General features: G+C 41.6%; 1 protein-coding gene across 3 annotated transcripts in view; it reads left to right on the top strand.

Annotated features, from left to right (window-relative positions):
* FBXO42 (F-box protein 42) overlaps positions 1 to 23,820 on the top strand; it is a 115,286-nt gene that overhangs the window by 41,735 nt on the left and 49,731 nt on the right. Inside the window, exon 1 of one of the 3 annotated variants that reach the window (XM_020877954.2) lies at positions 22,535 to 22,616. The exons of the other annotated variants lie outside the window; for them this stretch is intronic. The gene's annotated coding sequence lies outside the window, so the exon portion shown is untranslated. Of the gene's footprint in view, positions 1 to 22,534; positions 22,617 to 23,820 lie in introns of those variants that run through there. 3 annotated transcript variants of the gene reach the window in all.

The following is a 23,820-nucleotide window of genomic DNA, read 5'->3' as shown; positions in this document are numbered from 1 at the left end:
AAAAGATTGCTTCTAACTGGAGAGATCAGGGAATGTTTCCTGAAGTAGGTGATACTTGAGCTACCCTTACAGGATGGATGGATTTGCATGTAGAAAATTATATCCCAAAGAACAGGAGGGACAAAGGATTTTAGAGGTAGGAAGGAAGAGGCTCTGTTCAGAGTCCGTTTGACTGAATGGTAGAGGACTAGGCTGCAGTGGAAAGAGGTGCACAGAAAGGGAGGTTAGATTCAGATCATGGTGACTTTATTTATTAAAAGTTTATCTGTTTTCGGCTGCCCTGGGCCTTTGCTGAGACTGGCTTTCTCTAGTTGCCGGGGCTGGGGGCTAGTCTGTTTCGGACTGTGGGTGCTGGGTGCTCCAGCTTGGCAGTTGTGGCACACAGGCTCTGTTGCTCCATGGCGTCCTGTCTGCTGCATTCACAGGCAGATTCCTCACCTTGGAGCACCAGGGAACTCCTGTGGTGACTTTAAAAGAATGCTAGCTATGGAAGACAGTGCTTCAAAAAGTAAACAGTTACTATATGATCTACCTGTTCCACCTCTAGATGTCTATACCAGAGAATTAAGAGCAAGAATTCAGATATTTAGTTATCTATCAGTGTTCATAATAGCATATTCACAGTAGCCAAATGGTGAAAACAACAAATGTCCATCAATAGATGAGTGGATTAAACGGAATTTGGTAAATACATACAATGGAAAGTTATTCAGCCTTCAAAAGGAATAAAATTCTGAACTTTCCTGTTGGCTCAGTGAATAGGAATCCATTTGCTAGTGCAGGAGACACAGGTTTGATCCATGGTGTGGGTAGATTCCACATGCCGTAGATCTGCTAAGCCCGTGTGCCACAACTGTTGAAACCCAGACACTCTAGGGCCCGTGAGCTGCCGCTGCTGGGTCTGTGAGCTGCCGCTGCTGGGTCTGTGAGCTGCCGCTGCTGGGCCCGTGAGCTGCCGCTGCTGGGCCCGTGAGCTGCCGCTGCTGGGTCTGTGAGCTGCCGCTGCTGGGTCTGTGAGCTGCCGCTGCTGGGCCCGTGAGCTGCCGCTGCTGGGTCCGTGAGCTGCCGCTGCTGGGGCTGTGAGCTGCCGCTGCTGAGCTTGAATGCCTGGAGCCTGCGCTCTGCAACTGCAGAGCCTCCTCAATGAGAAGCCCGCAGCTGGAGGGGGCAGGAGCGCAGCCAGAAAGAAGAGACCGAGTAAAGAAAAGGAATGAGATTCCAGCCTCACAACGTGGATGGAGCTGGAAAATGTTGCGTTAATTAGTAAAATAAGCCAGACACAGAAGGGCAGGTGTTTTATGATTTCAGTTATGTGAGATACCTAGAGAGCAGTTCAGTTCATAGAGAGAGTAGACTAGCAGGAGTAGGGTGGAATAGGGAGTTAGTATTTAATGGATATGGAGTTTCATTTAGGGTAATGAAAAAGTTCTGGAGATAGATAGTGGTGATGATAATACAAAGTGAATGCACTTAATGCCATTGAAATCTATACCTTAAAATGATTAACATGTTTTATGTGTATTTTACTACAATAAAAATGAACACAAAAAAAGTAATGCTAAAGACCTTGAATATTAAAGAATTGGCACTGAGGAATCAATGGGGGTTTTTGATCTATATTTGCACTGTGAAGATTAATCCTGAAGTGAAATGAAAGTCGATTGGAGAAGGAAGGAGTAAGCAATGGAAAAATCAGCTAATTCTCTTCATTGCAGTAGTTTAGTTAAGAGATGATTTTGGCTTTAGGGCAACAGCAAGGTAATTGGAAGGAAGGGATAATATGAGAGAAATCTGTTAATTAGATGTGAGAGGAAAGAGAAAAGGAAAAATAAAAGTTGACTCCTAGGTTTTGAGTCAGGTAAATGGAAGGAAGAAAGGTAAGCGGATGCCTGGGAAAATGAGTTTGGTGTCAGCTGTCTAGAAGGTCATTGAGAGTAATCAAAATGTGGAGAGGCAGTTCAGGAAAATTGAGCCTAGCATTGGAGGGATTAATTTGTCTTTCCCTCTGTCCACCCACCCACCCATCCATTCATCTATCCATCCGTCTTTTTGAACAAATATTTTATGGTATCTGCCTTATACCAGGTATAGAAGATGAACACATTTAGTCTAACTTCAAGGATCTCACAGTCTAGTGAGTCACCCTTAGCAGTCATATTTGAAACCATGTCGTTCCCTAAGGAGAAAATGTAGCATGGGCAAAGAAGGCAAAAGTGGAATTTTGTGGGTTCCCTCAACACTTAGAATATGAGAGGAGAAAGGAACTTTGAATTGAGGGGTGAGAGAGGTAGTAGAGACCAGTGCAGTTCATTTCAGTCGCTCAGTCACGTCTGAGTCTCTGATCCCGTGGAGCGTGGCTTGCTGTGCCCCTCAGTTCCTGGGAGTCTCCAGGCCAGAACACTGGAGTGCATTGCTATTTCCTTCTCCAGGGGATCTGCCCAACCCAGGGATCTAACTTGATTGTCCTGCATTGCAGGCAGACTGTTTACTCTCTGAGCCACCAGGCAAGCCCAATTTGAAGAATCAAAATAGTGCTAAGATGAAGTTGGAAAATTTCAGAAATTTCTGTGAAATGAATTTGAAGTTTTGCTGTTTGACTTTATTTTGTCCACAGCTGTGATGACAATGTAGTCTTAAGTTTCCTTTTTCTCTTTGTGATTTTTCATTTTTATTTATTTATTTATTTTCATTTATTTTTATTAGTTGGAGGCTAATTACTTTACAATATTGTAGTGGTCTTTGTCATACGTTGACATGAATCAGCCATGAGATTTTTCATATTTTTTGATCTATAACTGATTGAGATAGAATTCCATTAGTGTGCCAGTGAGCTGTGCTTCCAGGTTTGGATTTCTGCTGTTACCAGCAGAAGTTCCTACTTGGAACTTTAGTCCTTAGTTTTTAACCTTTAAAATATTATCCTTTAATCTAAATTGGCCTAGCTCATAATATACTTCTTTATTGTGGTAAAATATAGAGAACATGAAATTAACCATTTTAGCCATTTTTACATGTATAGTGGCATCAGGTGTTTTCACATTTTTAATGTAATAACCTTTCTTTACTCTCACTGCTTTTGCAGCTTTATTTATTTTTGGCACTGCTGGGTCTTCATTGTCGTGTGCGGACTTTCTGTAGTTGAGGTGCTCGGGCTTCTCCTGGCGGGGGCTTCTCACTGGGGCGCTTGGCTCTGGGCCCCGGACGTTCACACTTGCGGCTTGCGGGCTCAGTAGCTGCGGCGCTTGGCCTCTGGGGCTCTGGGGCTCAGGCTCAGCGGTTGTGCGCATGGGCTCAGTTGCTCTGAGGTGCACGGATCTTCCCAGACCAGGCATCAGACCTTTGTTCCCTGCACTGACAGTGGGTTCTTATCCACTGCACCACCATCGAAATTGCTTAGTGCTTTTTAAATCAAACCTCTCACCTAACAGTTTTTCAGCTTTCCCACATAGAAGATTGATTCTCTTTACTTCTTTTCACTATAATGTTCAACTTTTTAAATTTGAAGTACCTAATAGATTGATTCAGGAATGATATGTGGTATATATACACACATTGGAGTACTACTCTGTCCTAAAAAAAAAAAAAGAATGAAATGTTGCCATTTGTAACAACATGGATGGGCTTGGAGGATATTATGCCTAGGGAAATAAGTAAAAGAGAGACAAATACTCTATAATACCACTTGTACACTTTTATGTGAAATCTAAAAACTAAAGTAAACTGATGAATATAACAAAAAACCAAACTCACAGATATTGAGAACAAACAGTGCTTACCAGGGGGTGGGGGTGGGAGGAGTTGGGGGGGAGGGCCATGATAGAGGGTAGTGGGTTAAGCAGTGCAAACTACTATGTATAAAATTAAAACAGATAAGCTAAGGGGATATATTATACAGCACATGAAATATTGCCAGCATTTTATATCGGTAAATGGAGTGTAACCTTTAAATTGTACATCTGAAACTTATAAATTATACATCTATACCTCAATAAAATTCTTTTAAGTACTTCTTTTTCCTTGTTGATTTTTAAAAAAGAAATATATTTTATACCACATTGTACAGAAAAATAGTTTTGGGGGCAGTAAATTTTTTTTAACCTTTCAATTTAGCTTTATCAAGTTTCCTTTCTCCTTATTTGCTTCAGAAATTTCTTTTAAAGGAAAATATAAAACACAGATAATCGCTGAATCCCTGTGTGTTCCCCTTCCAATCCCAATTGTCTTTTTCTCTCTCTAAAATAACCATAATGAATTGAGTGTTTATCATTCCTATGCAGTGCTGAATACATTACTATATGTTCATGTATAGTGAGTGTATTATTATGCAGGTATTAATATAAATGAGTTTTAATTTAAAATTTTCTAGTTTATTTACTTTTGGCCACACCACATGGGCATGCAGAATCTTAATTTCCTGAGCAGGGATCGAACCTGCACCCCCTGCAGTGAAATTGTAGAGTCCCAACCACTGGACCTCCAGGGGAGCCCAGTTTTAATTTTAAAATGAGCAGTATTGCACAAATTCGATTCTGTTTGATTAAGTATTATAATTTTTGTGAATGTGAAAAATGAATTGGTGAAGCATGTCTTTCTTTACTAACTTATTATATATAACTTATTTTTATTAATGATTTCCCTCACATTTGAGGTGTAAAGTTAATGTAACTTGTATTAAACTGAAAGTATGTGTTTTGTGAAATGTTGGCCACCTGATGAGAAGAGCCTACTCATCCGGAAAGACCCGGATGCTGGGAAAAATGGAAGGCAAAAGGAGAAGGGGGCAGCAGAGGATGAGATGGTTCGATAGCATCAGTGACTTCAGTGGCCATGAATTTGAGCAAATTCCGGGAGACACTGGAGGATAGAGGAGCCTGGCATGCTGCAGTCCGTGGGGTCACAAAGAGTCAGACACGATTTAGTGGCTGAACAACAGCAACAAATATTTAATGACTATATGTATTTCAATATATTAACTTACTAGTTTAATGAAAAACTGTATTCATTATTACTTCAACTAATTGTTGGATAAGCACTGCTGCCAAATCAGTAGAGGGCTTCAGCAGTGCCCAGACTGCCAGTGTCTGCTCTGCTTGGGAGGTTCTGAAACTGTAGAGAAGCAGGGTGAATAGAAGAGTCTTGCTGGTTCAGTGTCTACATGTAAATGACTACATCTCCGTTATTACAAATTGGATATCAGTGTCACTGCAAGTGAATGTTACTAATAGTAAAATTCTTTTGTAACATCTGAATCTTCAGTGTTCTTTCTCTGCCATCCCTACCCCCCTCACCTATATATATGTGTGTGATTTTTGCATTTCTTTCTAAATTAGATTCTGGTAGGTAGCAAACATTTGCAGAGTTTGGTGCACTTCTGTTACTCAAATTCTGAAAATTAATTTTTCCTTCAGTTCTTTTCAGTTTTCAGATAACTTCTTGTTCTGGCCATAACACTGTGTAAATAGAAAGTGATAAAGAAGGTAATTAAATATACTGATCTGCTGTTTTAGTTACTCACTCCAGTGTTCTTGCCTGGAGAATCCCAGGGCTGGTGGTGCCTGGTGGGCTGCCGTCTACAGGGTCACACAGAGTCGGACACGACTGAAGCGACTTAGCAGCAGCAGCAGCTGTTTCAGTTAAGGCTTTTCTTTATAAAATTAAACACCTAGAAATATAACCCTGGGCTTCCCTTAAGTAACGGTACATGTTATAAAAACTGATATGAACAACTTGTGGCTAAGCTGATTTTAAAAGAAAGTTCTCTTTAAAGGTGTTAGGCCTCCTAAATTGGAATACTTTACTCTGGAAGTCAATTACAGAGAGAAATAAGAGAAAAATAAATTGTATAGGTTTAGTTACTTTATCAGTAAATATAATTTCTGTACTAATTCTTTGTAGAAGATCATTATTAGAAAATTGAAGTGTGAAAGAAAATATTTATTTATTTATTTATTTATTTATATACAGAGTATTCTATTCCACTCAGAAGGCAGCACTAGTAATATTATTTGTACAGTTTGGTTCCGTTCAGTCACTCAGTCGCCACCTACTGTTTGCAACCCCATGACTGTGGCACTCCAGGTTACCCTGTCCATCACCAACTCCTGGAGTTTACTTAAACTCATGTCCATTGAATCAGTGATACCATCTAACCATCTCATCCTCTGTTGTCCCCTTCTTCTCCCACCTTCAATCTTTCCCAGCATCAGGGGCTTTTCTAGTGAGTCAGTTCTTCACATCAGGTGGCCAAAGTAGTGCAGTTTCAGCTTCAGCATCAGCCCTTCCAATGACTATTCAGGATTGATTTCCTTTAGGATTGACTGGTTTGATCTCCTTGCAGTCCAAGGGACTCTCAAGAGTCTTCTCCAACACCATGGTTCAAAAGCGACAGTTCTTCGGCACTCAGCTTTCTTTATTGTCCAATTCTCACATCCATACATGACCATTGGGAAAACCATATCTTTAATTAGATGGACCTTTGTTGACAAAGTAATGTCCCTGCTTTTTAATATGATGTCTAGGTTGGTCATAGCTTTTCTTCCAAGGAGCAAGGGTCTTTTAATTTCATGGGTGCAGTCACCATCTGCAGTGATTTTGGAGCCCAAGAAAAAAAGCCTCTCACTGTTTGCACTGTTTCCCCATCTATTTGCCATGAAATGATGGGACTGGATGCCGTGATCTTCGTTTTTTGAATGTTGAGTTTTAAGTCAGCTTTTTCACTCTCCTCTTTCACTTTCATCAAGAGGCTCTTTAGTTCTTTGCTTTCTTCTAAAAGCGTGATGTCATCGTATCTGAGGTTATTGATATTTCTCCCGGCAATCTTGACTCCAGCTTGTGCTTCATCCAGACCAGCATTTCGCCTGACGTACTCTGCATATAAGTTAAATAAACAGGGTGACAATATACAGCCTTGACGTATTCCTTTCCTGGAGTACATCAACAACAACCAGTCTGTTGTTCCATGTCTGGATCTAGTTGTTGCTTCTTGGCCTGCATGTAGATTTCTCAGGAGGCAGGTGGGGTGGTCTGGCATTCCCATCTCTTTAAGAATTTTCCACAGTTTGTTGGGGTCCACACAGTGAAGAGCTTTGGCAGAGTCAATAAAGCAGTAGAGGTGTTTCTTGAACTCGGTTGCTTTTTTGATGATCCAATGGATGTTGGCAATTTGATCTCTGGTTCCTCTGCCTTTTCTAAATCCAGCTTGAGCATATGGAATTTCATGCTTTACATACTGTTGAAGCCTGGCTTGGGGCATTTTGAGCATTGCTTTGCTAGCGTGTGAGATGAGAGCAATTGTGCGGTAGTTTGAATATTCTTTAGCATTACCTTTTCCAGTCCTGTGGCCACTGCTGAGTTTTCCAAATTTACTGGGATATGGAGTGCAGCTAATCAAACTGATCACATGAACCACAGCCTTGTCTAACTCAATGAAACTATTAGCCATGTGGTGTAGGGCCACCCAAGACAGACAGGTCATGGTGGAGATTTCTGACAAAACGTGGTCCACTGAAGAAGGGAATGGCAAACCACTTCAGTATTCTTCCTTGAGAACCCCATGAACAGTATGAAAAGGCGAAAAGATATGACACTGAAAGATGAACTCCCCAGGTCGGTAGGTGCCCAATATGCTACTGGGGAAGAGAAGAGAAATAGCTCCAGAAAGAATAAAGAGATGGAGCCAAAGTGAAAACAAGGCCCAGTTGTGGATATGACTGGTGATGGAAGTAAAGTCCAATGCTGTAAAGAATAATATTGTATAGGAACCTGGAATGTTAGGTCTATGAATCAAGGTAAATTGGAAGTGGTCAAATGGGAGATGAAAAGAGTGAACATCAACATTTTAGGAATCAGTGAACCAGAATGAACTGGGATGGGCAAATTTAACTCAGATGACCATTATATCTACTACTGTGGGCAGGAATCCCTTAGAAGAAATGGAGTAGCCATCATAGTCAACAAGAGTCTGAAATGCCGTAGTTGGGTGCAGTCTCAAAAATGACAGAATTGTTTCCAAGGCAAACCATTCAATATCACAGTAATCCAAGTCTATGCCCCAACCAGTAATGATGAAGAAGCTGAAGTTGAATGGTTCTATGAACACCTACAAAACCTTTCAGAACTAACACCCAAAAAAGATGTCCTTTTCATTTATTTTCTTGGGATTAGAATGCAAAAGTAGGAAGTCAAGAGATACCTGGAATAACAGGCAAATTTGGTCTTGGAGTAGAAAATGAAGCAGGGCAAAGACTAACAGAGTATTGCCAAGAGAACGCACTGGTCATAGCAAACACCCTCTTCCAGCAACACAAGAGAAGACTCTACACATGGACATCACCAGATGGTCAGTGCAGAAATTAGATTGATTATATTCTTTGCAGCCAAAGATGTAACATCCCTATACAGTCAGCAAAAACAAGACTGGGGGCTGATTGTGACTCAGATCATGAACTCCTTATTGCAAAATTCATACTTAAATTGAAGGAAGTAGGGAAAACCACTAGACCATTCAGGTATGACCTAAATCAAATCCTTTACGATTATACAGTGGAAGCGACAAATAGATTCAAGGGATTAGATCTGATAGAGTGCCTGAAGGACTATGGACAGAGGTTCATGACATTGTACAGGGGGCAGTGATCAAGACCATCCCTAAGAAAAAGAAATGCAAAATGGCAAAATGGTTGTCTGAGGAGGCCTTACAAACAGCTGAGTAAAGAAGAGAAGCTACAGGCAAAGGAGAAAAGGAGAGATATACCCATGTGAATGCAGAGTTCCAAAGAATAGTAAGGAGAGCTAAGAAAGCCTTCCTCAGTGATCAGTGCAAAGAAATAGAAGAAAACAGTAAAATGGGAAAGACGAGATCTCTTCAAGAAAATCAGAGATACCAAGGGAGCATTTCGTGCAAAGATGGGCACAATAAAGGACAGAAATGGTATGGACCTAACAGAAGCAGAAGATATTAAGAAGAGGTGGCAAGAATACACAGAAGAACTATACAAAAAAGATCTTCATGACCCAGATAATCACAATGGTGTGATCACTCACCTAGAGCCAGACATCCTGGAATGCAAGATCAAGTGGGCCTTAGGAAGCATCACTCCGAACAAAGCTAGTGGAGGTGATGGAATTCCAGTTGAGCTATTTCAAATCCTAAAGAGGATACTTTTTACATGATGAAAAATAATTCCAGGAAATTTTAATAATAAAGCATGAGATTTGTAATTATGAGATGATTACTTGACATTATAAAGATATATATACCTATATTTCATTATTTCTCTGTGGATGCCTTGTGTTTATAAAGACATCTCCAGTGTTCTCTGGCAAAAGGATTTTGCTCATTGGAAGCCCAGATTAAGGGAAACCGACCCCATAAGACTGTTCTATCTCCCTTTGGACCTCTAGTATGTGGTGCTGCTTTTCATTGGAAATTTCTTTCCTAGGCTTAGATTGTAAAGTGGTTGTAAAATGCATTTTTTTCTTTTAGTAATTTTTGCCTCATTGTGTAACAGAATTTACAGTTTGAAATAAAACTAAATATGTTTACATTTTTGTGCTTATTAAAAGCATTGATTCATCTAATTTATTGTTTCAGAATATACAACTGCTTTTCTCAAAGGTAACTTCATTACCCATGTCTTCTGGTATAAAATTGGTATATATGGTAAAACAAGTTTATTTTCACTACTAGCTTGTTTACAATGTTCTACTTTAACCATTAGCTTTTGTGAATAGAATGTAAAGCAAAATACAAAGAATATTTGAATATTTACTATATGCCTTATACTTTTCTGAGAGTTTACATATACTAAAGCATTTAATTTTCACAAAGGCTTATGAGATAGGTATTATTGTTACCTACAATTTAGAGATGAGAAAACTAACTAAGGCCTTTTAAAGAAACTTGAAAATGTCACTGTTTTTTTTTTGTCACACCTCAAAGCATGTGGAACGTCCCTGACTAGAGATGGAACTTGTCCCCTCTACAGTGGAAGTGCAGAATCCTAACCACTGGACTGCTAGGGAAGCCCAAAGAAACTCTGAAATATGATTTAAATGTAATTTCTTCAGACAATTGTGATTCTAGTCTAATTTTACTCATTTATACGAAAGTATTGCTATACATTGTAACAACTGAAATGGTACCATTGAGGATTCTTGTAATAGAATCAGTTTTGCCACTGTTTTCAGCAACTGCCTATCATTCTGTTACAACCCCATAGTATTCTTTTTTTTTTTTTAATTTTTGGTCACACTGTGCGGCTTGTCAGATCTTAGTTCCCTGCCCAGGGATAAACCTGTGCCCCCTGCAGTGGAAGCTCAGAGCCCTAACCCTTAGACTGCCAGCGAACTCCCAGTAGCATCTTTGTTTTTTGTCTCTAGGATCAGCAGACTTGGGATTGAATTCAGTTCCTTTTTATTATTTATTTTTGTTTGTGTATAATTACTTTACAATGTTGTGTTAGTTTCTGCTGTATAATAAAGTGAATCAGCTATATGTATACACATAACCAACTTGATGCGAAGAGCCAACTCATTGGAAAAGACCCTGATGCTGGGAAAGATTAAGGGCAGGAGGAGAAGTGGGCGACAGAGGACAAGATGGTTGGATGGCATCACCGACTCGATGGACATGAGTTTGAGCAAGTTCCAGGAGATAGTGATGGACAGGGAAGCCTGGCGTGCTGCATCCATGGGGTTGCAATGAGTCAGACACAACTGAGCGAGTGAACAATAAACACATATGTACCCACCCCCCCCCCCCCCCGCCAAGAGCCTCCCCCGCCCCCCGACACTCTGCCCCTCTCGGTAATCCCGGAGCAGCAAGCCGAGCTCCCTGTGCGACACTGCAGCTCCACCTCGCCGTCCTCTTTCCCGGGGTCGGGTGTGTGTTCCAGCAGGTCCCAGCCTCCTCTCCTGCCTGCGGCGTCCGTGAGTCCGTCCTGTACACCCGTGTCTCTTCCTGCCCTGCAGACAGGTTAGGTTCATCTGTATTCCTGGTACTGTCCCTTTAATCAGTGCTTGGTAGTTCAGTAAGCTCTTTTTTCTTTCTTCATTTTTTAACTTTATATAATGGAAAATTTCAAATACATGCATAAATACAGAGGATGATATGCTCAATCTCCGTGTACTTATCCCTTAGCTTCAAAAATTACTAACATTTTAACTGTCTTATCTATCTCCCCACTTTTGGACAGAGGAGTGGTAGAGTATTTTAAAGCAAAGTCAGGATACCCTGTTATGTCACTAATATCTGTGCACTATCTTTAACTAACTTTTGGGTCTTAAAGGTATTTTGTTCTTGAGTTTTGCAGTTCTTATCCAGGAAGTACACATTTAGGGTTGCTATTTCTTCTTGATGAATTGACTCGTTAATTGTTATGAAATGTCCCTCTTTTTTTTTTCTCCTAGTAATGTTCCTTGTTTTGAAGTCTATTAGTGTTGTGTTAACACAGACATTGTAGCTTTCTAATGCTTGAATTTCTCTTATGTCTTTCCCATCCTTTGATGTTTAGCCTCTCTGCACCTTTATGTTTAAAGTATATTTTATCTCCACTGTTGGCTTATTAGCTGTACTTTAGGCGTGTTTGTGGTTCAGGGGTTTACAATATAGATACCAAATGCAACATAGTCCACAACATGCATTTTATGTTTATCAGCAGTCTGTCAGTCAGAGGTGTGCTGACACCTCTTCACAGATGAGACCAGTGCTTTTCTAGTTCCCCGTTCTTGGCCATTGTTGTCGTACATTTTATTTGCATGTTGTGAACCTCACAGGATATTATGTACTCTTAAACAGGCACCTTTTCAGGGAAGTGTTTAAGGTGAGGGAGCAGAAGTCTGATACTGTTTGCCATGCTCTTCATCTGTTAGCGCCTGTATGTTCAGACTTCTGACTGGCGTCTTTCTCCCACCGAAGGGCTTCCTTTAACCTTTCTTGTCCTGTGGGTGTATGAGTGTCATACTATTTCTACCTTGCCTGTTGGAAAATGCTTTTATTTTATATTCAGGGTATTATCATGGATATAGAGCCCCAAGTTGGTTATTTCTCTTTCAGGCTTTTGAAGATGTCATTCCACTGACTTCTGGCTTTTGTAGTTTCTGACAGTCATTCCCAGTCACTGATTTTCAGCAGTTTGATTATGATGTGCTTTTTGGTCTGGTTTTATCATTGTGTATGTGTTTTATTCTACCTGGTTTGTTTAGATTCTTGGAACTCTGGGTTTATAGTTTTCATCAAATTTGGGAAAATTTTCACCATTTTAAAAAAGAATCTTTACCTGGCTCATTTTCTGTTTTCTTCCAGGACTCCAATTACAAGTGTGTTAGACTGTCTGATATTGTTGCAAATGTTAGTGAGGCTGTGTTAGATTTTTTGTCTTTTTTTCTCTGTGTGTTTCATTTTGGATAGTTTGTGTTGCTCATGTCTTAAAAGTTTCACCTAATTCTTTCCTTCTCCCTTCGCTGATCTGCTGTTAATTATCTGCCCTGACGTTTTCTTGTTATATGTTTTTCATTTCTGAAAGTTTTTTGTTAATTCATTTTAAATATCTTCTCTCTTTCTGTTACAGTCATGCTTCCCTTTAGTTGCTCGAGCATAACAGTGGTATGCTTCTTTCCTTCTTTCTGGCTGTGAGGGTGTCCTGGCCGCGTGCCCCTGTCTCTGGCTGCGGCGAGCAGGGCTGCTGTCTGCGGTGGTGTGGAGGCTTCTCTCGCGGAGCACGGGCTCTGGGCGCGCAGCGTCAGTAGTGGCAGTGTGCAGCCTCAGTGGTTGTCACGCCCAAGCTCAGTTGCTCCCCCACACGTGGGATCCTCCCAGGCCAGGGGTCAAACCCGTGTGCCCTGAATTGGCAGGGGGATTCTTATCCACTGCGCCACCAAGGAAGTCCTACTTCTTTTTAAAAAAGTATTTATTATTTTTAATTTTGGTTGCACTGGGTCTTCGTTGCTGCGTGCTGGCTTTCTCTAGTTGTGGTGAATGGGGTGCAAGCTTTTCACTCCGGTGACTTCTCTTGTTGCAGGACACAAGCTCTGAGGCACGTGGGCTTCAGTAGCTGTGGCTCATGGGCTTAGTTGATCCCACAGCACGTGGGATCTTCCTGAAACAGGGATGGAACGGGTGTCCCTTGCATTGCATGACAGATTCTTAACCAGTGGAACACCAGGGAAGCCCTAGATTTTTCTTTCTTTCTTTCTTTTTTTTAATGTGGACCATTTTTAAAGCCTTTATTGAATTTGTTACAGTATTGCTTGTCTTTTTTGGGCGGGGAGGGCTGCAAGGCATGTGGGGTGTTAGCTTCCCAGTTAGGGTCAGAACCTGCACCTCCTGCACTGGAAGGCGATCCTAAGCTCTGGACTGCCAGGGAAGTGCCTATACTGCTTATTGCTGACTTAAGGTCCTTGTCGTCTTCTTCCACGTGCCATTTCAGGGGTTTTCCTATTGACTGAATTTTCGCTTAGTATGGGTCTTTTTGGTGGGGGTGGGGTGGGAGTGGGGAGTTCTCTTGGCACATCTCGTCATTTTTGGTTGGGTGTTGGATAAGTGGCTTTTGCTGTCTTTCTTTAAAGAATATTTTGGCAGACAGTTAAGTTGCCGCTGGTCAGTTTCATCTTTTTGAGTCTGTTTTTAGGTCTTGCTAAGGTGGATCTAGAGTAGTCCTCAGTTCAGGACAGTTTAGCCCTATCCCTGCGGTGAGCTCTCTGGGGTCTCCACTGGGTATTCCAGGTGATTACCAAGAGCTGTCCAATCTGACTTGGTGGAACTTAAGTGTCTTCTGCTTGTGAACTGTGGGAACTGGTCCAGTGACAACTTCCTTGTAATTCTTTTCCTGACTTTGTGGAGTTTCACCATGCATATGTCACCCAGTATTAAGCAGAGATTTAGGAGGACACGAGAGATTTCTGGAGTTCTTTTTCTGTGTGGCTTCTTTCCTTTCTGGAATCCTGCCCCACGTGGTCCAGCCTCCTCCTTATCCCTGAACTCTGCTCTCTGTCTCCTCAACTCAGGAAGCTGCTGGCTCTTTCAGCTCCCCTTCACTTTTATTCTGCCTTCAGGCAGACGGCCTCAGCAGTTAATCTTTTTAGCCTGATGTAGAGCCATGATTCAGTTAAAATGCTAGAGCAAGCATGCTTCACAGGCAGTTCTGCGTACTGCCCGTTGCATTACTCCTGAGCTGTAATTTCCGGTGGTCTCAGAGATTGAGGTCTAGGTTCAGATGGTATTGCCTGATCTCTCTGATTATAATGTTTTCCATCAGTCTTTTATATAATAGCTTTTAGCTCTCTTTATTGATTATAAATTGTTAGAGTTTACAAAATGGTGATTATCTGTCATTCCTTCTTCATCTAGGTAGAATTCCTCCCAAAGTTCTTTGCTGTATTGACTATTTGGTTACGGTTAGTATAGGACAGGCAGGAAAAGAACTTGATTCGTTCCCTTTGTTAAGTTTTAGTAATCATGAGTTGGTCCCTTAGCAGCCTCTCCTGATGACCAGTGAATTTTCTTTGGTATCATTTGAACTTACAGATTTTAATATACTTGATACATTTAAATCCGTAACAGTTTTCTTAGGTTTTTGTGTTTTTTATGCTCAGATTGTTTTCTTTCAGGGGTGTGGGGGTGCCTTCAAGTTGGATCCTATGCCCTTTTGATATGACTGCTTCTGTCCTCAGGAGTCTCTTTGCTCTGGGGCACAAGGAGATATTCCAGGCTCTTCTTGTGCATTTCTTACCTCAACTGTAGAAACAGCCATTCTTCAAGGAGACCTACTTCATTTTAGTGGAAAATATAATATATAGAGACCACAGTCCAGGTGGTAGGGGTATTCATTGCTACTGAGATGTCGTTGTTTCTGTTCTGAATCTTTTTCAATGAACAAGGCTAGGCAATACTTTCTTTTAAGAGGGGAAAAAATGAGTTCGTACTCTTACTTTTGATTTATATTTATAATTGCAGGAATTTTATTTTATCTCTTTAATTTTATACTTGTATCTCTTTTTTTGTTTTTTATTTTGGTTTTGGCTTTTAATGGAGTAAACATAATTATTTATTTGCTTTACAATGTACCTGTAGTATTTAAAAAAAAAACAGTGGCAATATTGTTACTACAAGTAAGACTACGGAGTACAGCTTTTTTTTAATTGATTTTTTTTTTGTACTGAAAATATAACACACAAAAGATGTGTAGTAAAAAATACTGCTTTTTAAAGCTACTTGAACTACCTCTGTGGTGTTATGCCACCTATTTGCTATATAATTAGGTATGACAGTGTGTTTCAAATATTTTTTTCCTTGATAATTTCTCAAGATCACTGTTTTCCATCCTAAAACTCTCTTTAATGTATTTACTTTCTTCCGGAGAAGTTTAATGTTAATGCATACCTGTTTGTCTATTTAGCTAATCTTTATGTATTCTCCATTTAACATATCTCCTTTTTGAAGTATTGATGATGGTTTGCAGTTTAAAAGAAGTAACGGAAGTTTATCACTCTTGACAAACTAGGTATTATCCTTCTTTTGTACGATACTGTTATTGTGTGGTTGGGAACTCTACTAGTGTATGTCAGTTTGATTTTAGAATTTGTAAACTGCTCTGAAGTAGTAATGTGGAACAGTTAAACTATGGGCATTTAGTTTTATAGTGTGCTCTTGTGGATTTCTTTGAGAGAATGTTTAGACCCTAGTACAACACTGGAAATCAGCTATCTCCGAGCACAGTTTGTTTAAAAGCTTTCACAGTCAGCTCTTGTCCCTGGTGGCTCAGCGGTGAGGAGTCCACCTCCTCGTGCGGGAGACGCGGGTCGGCGGTGAGGAGTCCGCCTCCCAGTGCGGGAGACGCGGGTCAGCGGTGAGGAGTCCGCCTCGCAGTGCGGGAGACGCGGGTCAGCGGTGAGGAGTCCGCCTCCCAGTGCGGGAGACGCGGGTCGGCGGTGTCGTGAGGAGTCCGCCTCCCAGTGCGGGAGACGCGGGTCGGCGGTGTCGTGAGGAGTCCGCCTCCCAGTGCGGGAGACGCGGGTCAGCGGTGAGGAGTCCGCCTCCCAGTGCGGGAGACGCGGGTCAGCGGTGAGGAGTCCGCCTCCCAGTGCGGGAGACGCGGGTCGGCGGTGTCGTGAGGAGTCCGCCTCCCAGTGCGGGAGACGCGGGTTGGTGGTGTCGTGAGGAGTCCGCCTCGCAGTGCGGGAGACGCGGGTCGGCGGTGAGGAGTCCGCCTCCCAGTGCGGGAGACGCGGGTCGGCGGTGACGAGTGCGCCTCCCAATGCGGGAGACGCGGGTTGGTGGTGTCGTGAGGAGTCCGCCTCCCAGTGCGGGAAACGCGGGTCAGCGGTGAGGAGTCCGCCTCCCAGTGCGGGAGACGCGGGTCGGCGGTGTCGTGAGGAGTCCGCCTCCCAGTGCGGGAGACGCGGGTCGGCGGTGAGGAGTCCGCCGCCCAGTGCGGGAGACGCGGGTCGGCGGTGAGGAGTCCGCCGCCCAGTGCGGGAGACGCGGGTCGGCGGTGAGGAGTCCGCCTCCCAGTGCGGGAGACGCGGGTCGGCGGTGAGGAGTCCGCCGCCCAGTGCGGGAGACGCCGGTTAGAAGCCTGGTGCAGAAGGGCCCACAGCCCTCGGAGCAGCTGAGCTCGTGCCCCGCAGCTGTTGAGCCTGTGCTCCAGAGCCTGAAGCCTGCGAGGCCTTGAGCCTCTGCTCCCCAAGGAAAGGAACCACTACAGTGAGGAGCCCAGACACCTGGAGCTGAGGGGTTGCTCCTGCTTGCACAGCCAAAAATATATGTAAACAAATAAATAAGGTTATTTTTTAAAAAGTCAGCTATTTAGAACAGATCATTCAGTTGACCTTGGCTCCAAGTACAGAATCTCACCATTGCATATTACTTTCTACCTGGAATCTCATATTACAAGCTTTTTTTTTTTTTGGCCATGCCATGTGCCATGTGGGATCTTAGTTCCCCTACCAGGGATTGAACCCTTGCCCCCTGCTTTGGAAGCTTCAGAGTTTCAACCACTGGGCCCACCAGGGAAGTCCCATTACAAGCTTTTTTGAATACATTTATGTTTTGTATAGTCTTCGCTTATTTTTATAAGAGTGGTACAAAGTACTGAGTTTTGACATTTCTTTTTTTTTTTTAAACAGACAATTGATATAGTATATAGAGTCAGTTTCCCTGAGATTATAGCAAATTTAAAGAAAGTCAAAGATAGAAATTAATTTCCTTCACTCCATCCTTTTAAATGTGGACTCTTAAATTTAAATTAGGGTGTTAAAGATTTTCAGCCATCATACTATCCAGCTGAATATTATATGATATAACACATATAGAAGGGCAGTTGGCATTGGCAATTTTCACTTATTCCTGGACGTTCTGTCTTAAGGCATATTTTCTGCCTAAAAGCAAAATTCTGGCTGGGTATGCTATATCTTGATTGGTTTTTGTGCTCTTTCCTTTGTCTGGACTTTATTGGAAGTCCTAGCAATAAGATGTAAAATATGAGTTTTAATTAGGTAAGTTATTAATGAGGAGAGTTGTAACTTGTGAAGTGGTGAAAAGTAGTAACTATCTGTATTATTTATCTAATGTTGGCTTAGGTCTTAGTGGGCACCTAACTCAACAAATATTTATACAATTCTCAGATAATCAAGATACTGTACAAAATGAATAGAAGGCCAGAAGCATACTTGATTTTTTTTTTTTTTTAATGAAGCCGAGGTTGCCGCTGTTAATTTTTATTTTTTAAATTTATTTTTGGCTGCCCTGGGGCTTTATTGCTGCCCACAAGCTTTCTTTAGCTGGGGCAAGTGGGGCTCTCCTAGCTGCGGTGCGAGGCCTCCTCACTGCAGCGGCGTCCCTGGTTGCCGATCAGGGACCCTGGGGCAAGTGGGGCTCTCCTAGCTGCGGTGCGAGGCCTCCTCACTGCAGCGGCGTCCCTGGTTGCCGATCGGGGACCCTGGGCACCCTGGCTCAGCAGTTGTGGTGCTCAGGCCTAGTCGCTCTGAGGCCTGTGGGATCTTGTTGGACCAGGGATCGAACCCATGCCCTCTGCGTTGGCAGGCAGATTCTTAACACTTGACCATCTGGGAAGCCCCTAATAAACTTTTAAAGCCCATTTTATGATTTTAAAATCAAATTAAAATTAACGGCTATATACACTACAGGTGGGAGTGTAAATTGGAACATTCACTTTATACTTGATCTTAGCCAAAAGGCCGAGAAGTGATGGAACACTTACTTTAAAAGACAGTTTGACTTTATCTAGTAAATATGTATAACCCACACCCAGCAATTTCACACCTGAATACATACTCTAGAGAATTGTTTTTCAACCTGGGCTTGTAGCCCATTAGAATGAAGATGGTTTAGTGGCATTTGACCAACAATTTTCTTAAATGATAAATACAATAGAAAATATCAGTGTGCTTTATGTAAGGGTATTATTTTGTGAAACTTCTTCCTGGTTCTGTATGTATATATGTGGGTAGACTGTGAGGTAAAAATTATTTTCTTACTGTGGTTGCTGTAATTTGAAAGCCACTATTCTAGAGAAGCTATTATTTGTTATTTCATAACAAGTAACTGATTTCATTCAACAAAGATAAATTATGACTGATTCACACAACAACATTTTACACTACAGTGAATTGCAGCTATGTTTAACACCTAAGCAATGTATTTTTTTATGTGACATCCTTGTGGGGTGAAACTGTAACGAAAAGTAAGGGATTGATAAATGTAATAGCATAATGACTACTTCTGGTTGTAAGAGAAAGTGTTAGTTGTTCAGCCATGTCTGACTCTTTGCCACCCTGTGGGCTGTAGCCTGCCAGCATCCTCTGTGCTTGGAATTCTCCAGGCAAGAATACTGGAGTGGGTTGCCATTTCCTTCTCCAGGGGATCTTCCTGACCCAGGGATCAGGACCCTGTCTCCTGCATTGCAGGCAGATTCTTTACCATCTGAGCCGCCAGGAAAGTGGCACTTCAGGATGAGTCAGGGTAAAGGTCGAAAGGAGGTCAAGGTAAAGAGGAGAGTGAAGAGCTGGCTTAAAACTCAGCATTCAAAAAACTAAGATCATGGCGTCCAGTCCCATCACTTCATGGCAAATAGATGGGGAAACGGTGGAAACAGTGGCACACTTTATTTTTCTGGGCTCCAAAATCACTGCAGATGATGACTGGAGCCATGAAATTAAAAGACGCTTGCTTCTTGGAAGAAAAGCTATGACAAACCTAGACAGCATATTAAAAAGCAAAGACATTACTTTGTCAACAAAGGTCTGTATAGTCAAAGCTATGGTTTTTCTAGTAGTCATGTATGGATGTGGGAGTTGGACCGTAAAGAAGACTCAGTATGAAAGAATTGATGCTTTTGAACTGTGGTGTTAGAGAAGACTCTTGAGAGTCCCTTGGAATGCATGGAGATCCAACCAGTCAGTTCTAAAGGAAATCAGTCCTGAATATTCATTGGAAGGACGGATGCTAAAGCTGAAACTCTAGTACTTTGGCCACCTGATGTGAAGAGCTGACTCATTAGAAAAGACCCTGATCCTTAGAAAGATTGAGGGCTGGAGGAGAAGGGGACAACAGAGGGTGAGATGGTTGGATGGCATCACCGACTCAATGGACATGAGTTCGAGCAAGCTCTGGGAGATGGTGAAGGACAGGGAGACCTGGCGTGCTGCGGTCCATGGGGTCGCAGAGAGTCAGACATGACTGAGCGACTGAACAACAACAACAAAAGGTTGAGCAGGGCATACAGAGGCCTTCTGAAGGTCCTGGTGATGTTCCGTGGGCTTCCCTGCTGGCTCAGAGGTTAGAGCATCTGCCTGCGACGTGGGAGACCTGGGTTCGATCCCTGGGTTGGGAAGATCCACTGGAGAAGGAAATGGCAGCCCACTCCAGTATTCTTGCCTGGAGAATCCCATGGATGGAGGAGCCTGGTGGGCTACAGTCCACAGGGTTGCAAAGAGTCGGACACGACTGAGTGACTGCAATTGCAATTTACACAGTAATTTATTTAATTTTTTGAAAAACGTGTGTCTGTGTTCTATGCAGTTTTTTAAATTGTAAATTTATGTAACGAAGTTTACCATTTTAATCATTTTTAACTATAGTTGTGACATTGAGTACATTCACATTGTTGTGCAGCCATCACTGTTATTCATCCCAGAATGTTTTTGTCTTCCTCTGAAACTCCTTGAGCGTTAAACAATAGCTCCCGGTCTCCCCTCCCTCTTGCTCCCCGGCAGCCGACTTTCTCCTACGCTGTATGACCTGAGTACCCTGGGCGCCGCATAGAGTCAGAATCCTGTGTTTGGCTTGTTTCACTTAGTATAGTGTCTTCTGGCTTCTCCTTGTAGCATGTGTCAAAATACCCTTCATGTTTAAGGCTAAGTAATATTCTGTTGTTGTGTATATACTACATTTTATTTATCCATTATCCACTGATAGACACTTGTGTTGTTTCCAAGTGTTTTGCTGTTGTGAACAGTGCTGCCCTGAACATGAGTATACAGATATTGTTCAGTTCTTCTGATTTTTAAAAAATTATTCCTTCTGGAAATTTCCTAGTGGTCCAGTGGTTAGGACTCAGCATTTCCACTGCAGGGGCCAGGGGTTGGATCCTTGGTCAGAGGATTAAGATCTTGTAAACTGTATGGCATGGCCAAAAATGATAATAATAAAACTTTAAAAATGTGTTCCTTCCAATGAAAAAGATCTGTAGTGGATGAGTAAACTAGAAAGATGTTAGCCCTTCTTAAAACTGAAGCCATGAAGTGGTAATTGCTCTAGCCATCCTTACCCCAGGGGAGACTTTTGTTTTCCCTAGTATTTCATAGACTTTCCTCTGGATCCTGAAGAGTTTTCCAACTTAAATCATTTTGGAATGAGGTCTGGATTTGTTCGTTTTTCTTCTTTTCTTTTTAATTAAATGTAGCATAAAATAGCATCTTATGTTTTACGCTTTAGCTTCTGTGGAAAGTTTGAAATTGTAAGTTTTGCTGCAACACCCGTAAATAACAGTAATAATAATAAAAAAAAAACAGTAATAAGAATTGATATGTTTCATTGCAGTTTAAATAAGAAAAGTGCTACAGTTAAGCCTTGTTAAAAATATAGACCTTAAGAATTTAGTAGGGGAAACACATGAGTAAAAAGCGTTGTAAATTTACCGGCCAATGAAACAAAAGAGCAGCTAAGCTATTTCTAAAAGAAATTAGGTTGCATTCATCTTTCATGCATTCTTGCCAGTAGCCATCATTGTCTCTTTAGGAAATTTCTCTTTAGAAAATGGTTTCCCAGCATACTGGGAGTTTTAATTTAAATTAGCCTCTTAATAAATTCAGACTGTATAACTTGTTTAAATTGTGGATTTTTTTCACAAATCAAATAAGTAGCAAAATGAAATGTTGCTATCATGACATAGCAGTGAAATCATAGTCCCAAAAACTTTGGTCCAGGCTTTTACTGCTTTGAGGGTTTATGCATGCGAGCGTTTATAATGTTTCTTTTTGCTGACTGCGCTGGATCTTCGTGGCTGCATGCAGGCGTTCTCTAGTTGCGGCGAGTGGAGGGTTGCCCTCTCCTTACGGTGCGAGGGCGTCTCTCTCACTTAGAAAGGACCCTGTGGGTCATGGGCTCTAGGGCGCACGGGCGTCAGTAGTTGCAGCGCGTGGGCTCAGTTGTGGCGTATGAGCTTAGTTGCCCTGTGGCACGGAGAATCTTCCCAGAATAGGGGTTGAACCCGTGTCCCCTGCGTTGGCAGGTGGGTCTTTAACCACTGTACCGCCAGGGAGGTCCAGGTTTCCTTTCTTGGAAGTAAAAGCCGTTATTCAGAGATTATGATTTTCCAGCTTGAGTTTTTAAACACCTTTTTATGAAACTGTGATGATATTAGGTGGTAGGACTTGTGTGTATGTATGTAGTTTTTTTGTTTTTGCCTTTTGGAATTTTTTTTGCCTTACTTGGGAAAATAAAAATTTTTGACCCTAGATCAGTCCAAAAAAACTTGCTGATCTGTGAAATTCAGAGGTCTGAGAACCGCTGCAGTAGAAGCTTTCCCCAAAAGGCCAAGAGAATGTTGGCATGCAGTGGATTTTCCTTACTCCTCCCTTGTTGTCAGAGTGAGGGTATATAACGGCAGAAAAAATCAGAACATTTAAAATATAGTAATGATTTTTTAGGAACTGTACATTTTATCTTTTAATTTTTTTTTTTTTTTTTTTTTAATTTCTTTGGAAGCAGCAAGCAACTTGTAAGATTTTAGTTCCCCAGCCAGGGATGGAACCCATGCCTTCTTCAGTGAAAGTGCAGAGTCTTAACCACTGGGCAACCAGGGAAGTCCTTATGCCCCATTTTTACTCTAGTTTCTTTTAACCATCTGAAGTCTGTGATTTTATTAGTTTTATTTAAGTTTTTGGTAGGAAGTTTCTGTTTTTTATCACAATATCTAGAAGTGAACATTTAGGTTTTGTTGTTGACTCTGAAATGAATTCCTGAGACTATGTCTGCTTACTCATTCAGCAGCTTTGCTGAGTGTGTATATGGATACAAGAAATGAATTGTTTCCTGTTGTGCCCTGGGGAAGAGGAGGAGGCAGGCAGACAACAGTGCAGTAACCGCTAGTTTGAAGGTAGGTCTTCAGTGCCGCGGACGCGTGGAGGGAGAGGTGGCGTGCCGTGAGCTTCGCCGCTGGTGCGGCCCACGCTGGGCTAATACAGTTAACTGCTGTTACAGGGTGGCTATCTGCCTCTTCTCCATTGTCTTTCGTAAATAATTATTTTCGAGAGAAAATTTCTAAGCCCAGAAAACTGCACCTTTTAATGCACCTACTCTCTTAACTCTCCTCTGATTCATACTGGACTCCAATGAAAGCCTTTTGTCTCACATCAGTGTTATAGTTAAATTACACAATTAGAATTGTTCTGTACTTTGTATGTTATTACTTAAAATCTAAAAATTCAAGCTCTCACAAAATACAAATTTGGGTATTAAAGTTCTGTTACACTTTTTCAGTTTATACCACATGAAACATTTTGCTGAACCTAGAATATATGGAATTTTCAGAACCTAGAATATCTTCATTGATTGAAACCAGTACATTTTCCTTGGCCATTTATATGCAGTGAAATCTGCCGGCTGCATATGAATACGGGCCGTGGCCCTGAGAGCTGGCGCATTTCTGCTGCTGTTCTCTGATAGTCATGAACCGCTTTCATTTAACGTCAGCCATTGCAAAGAGTGATAAGAAAGTATCCTGATGGGTACTTTGGGGAAACACTTCATTTTTCTATTTCATTAAAAGGACTCTTAAATAACACAGAGAGATGAGTTAACCGTTAAAAAAAGAACCTCACTGTAGCTGATATCTGTTATTAAACTTGGAGTGCTTTCTAGAAACAGCTCTCTGAATTTACTTGTCAAAATAGCTTACAGTTTGCTAATAGCAACCGTAGTTATGCCAAATTCCTCTGTTTCTAGACTTTTTTTTGTCAAAATATAAACTGTCAGGAGTTAAGGAGTCTGCAGATTATGAACTTCTGTTAATGTACATAAGATACTAAGTAGTTTGTACTTGTGATAAAATGCCCATCACGCAAAAAATAGCTTTAGCCCTTTTGTCCTAAAAGTACTTCTGTAAGTGACAAAGAACATTGGTACAGGAAACAGTAACTTGAAAATCTTTCGTCTTTCCACCTTCCCCCATTTCATTCTTTGGGATGACTAACCCTAACCCTATTCTTCAAAGGCTTGCTTCTGTGTAACTTCCTTTTCAAACTAGTTGGAAGCCATCTCTTCCTTCCCTGAGCTGCTAGAACTTCTTGTTTGGTACCACA

Source organism: Odocoileus virginianus, chromosome 30, assembly GCF_023699985.2.
Source record: "Odocoileus virginianus isolate 20LAN1187 ecotype Illinois chromosome 30, Ovbor_1.2, whole genome shotgun sequence".
Classification (NCBI taxonomy): domain Eukaryota; kingdom Metazoa; phylum Chordata; class Mammalia; order Artiodactyla; family Cervidae; genus Odocoileus; species Odocoileus virginianus.
The sequence above is the reverse complement of the archived record's forward strand: the minus strand, read 5'-3'. Positions and strand labels throughout refer to the sequence as shown.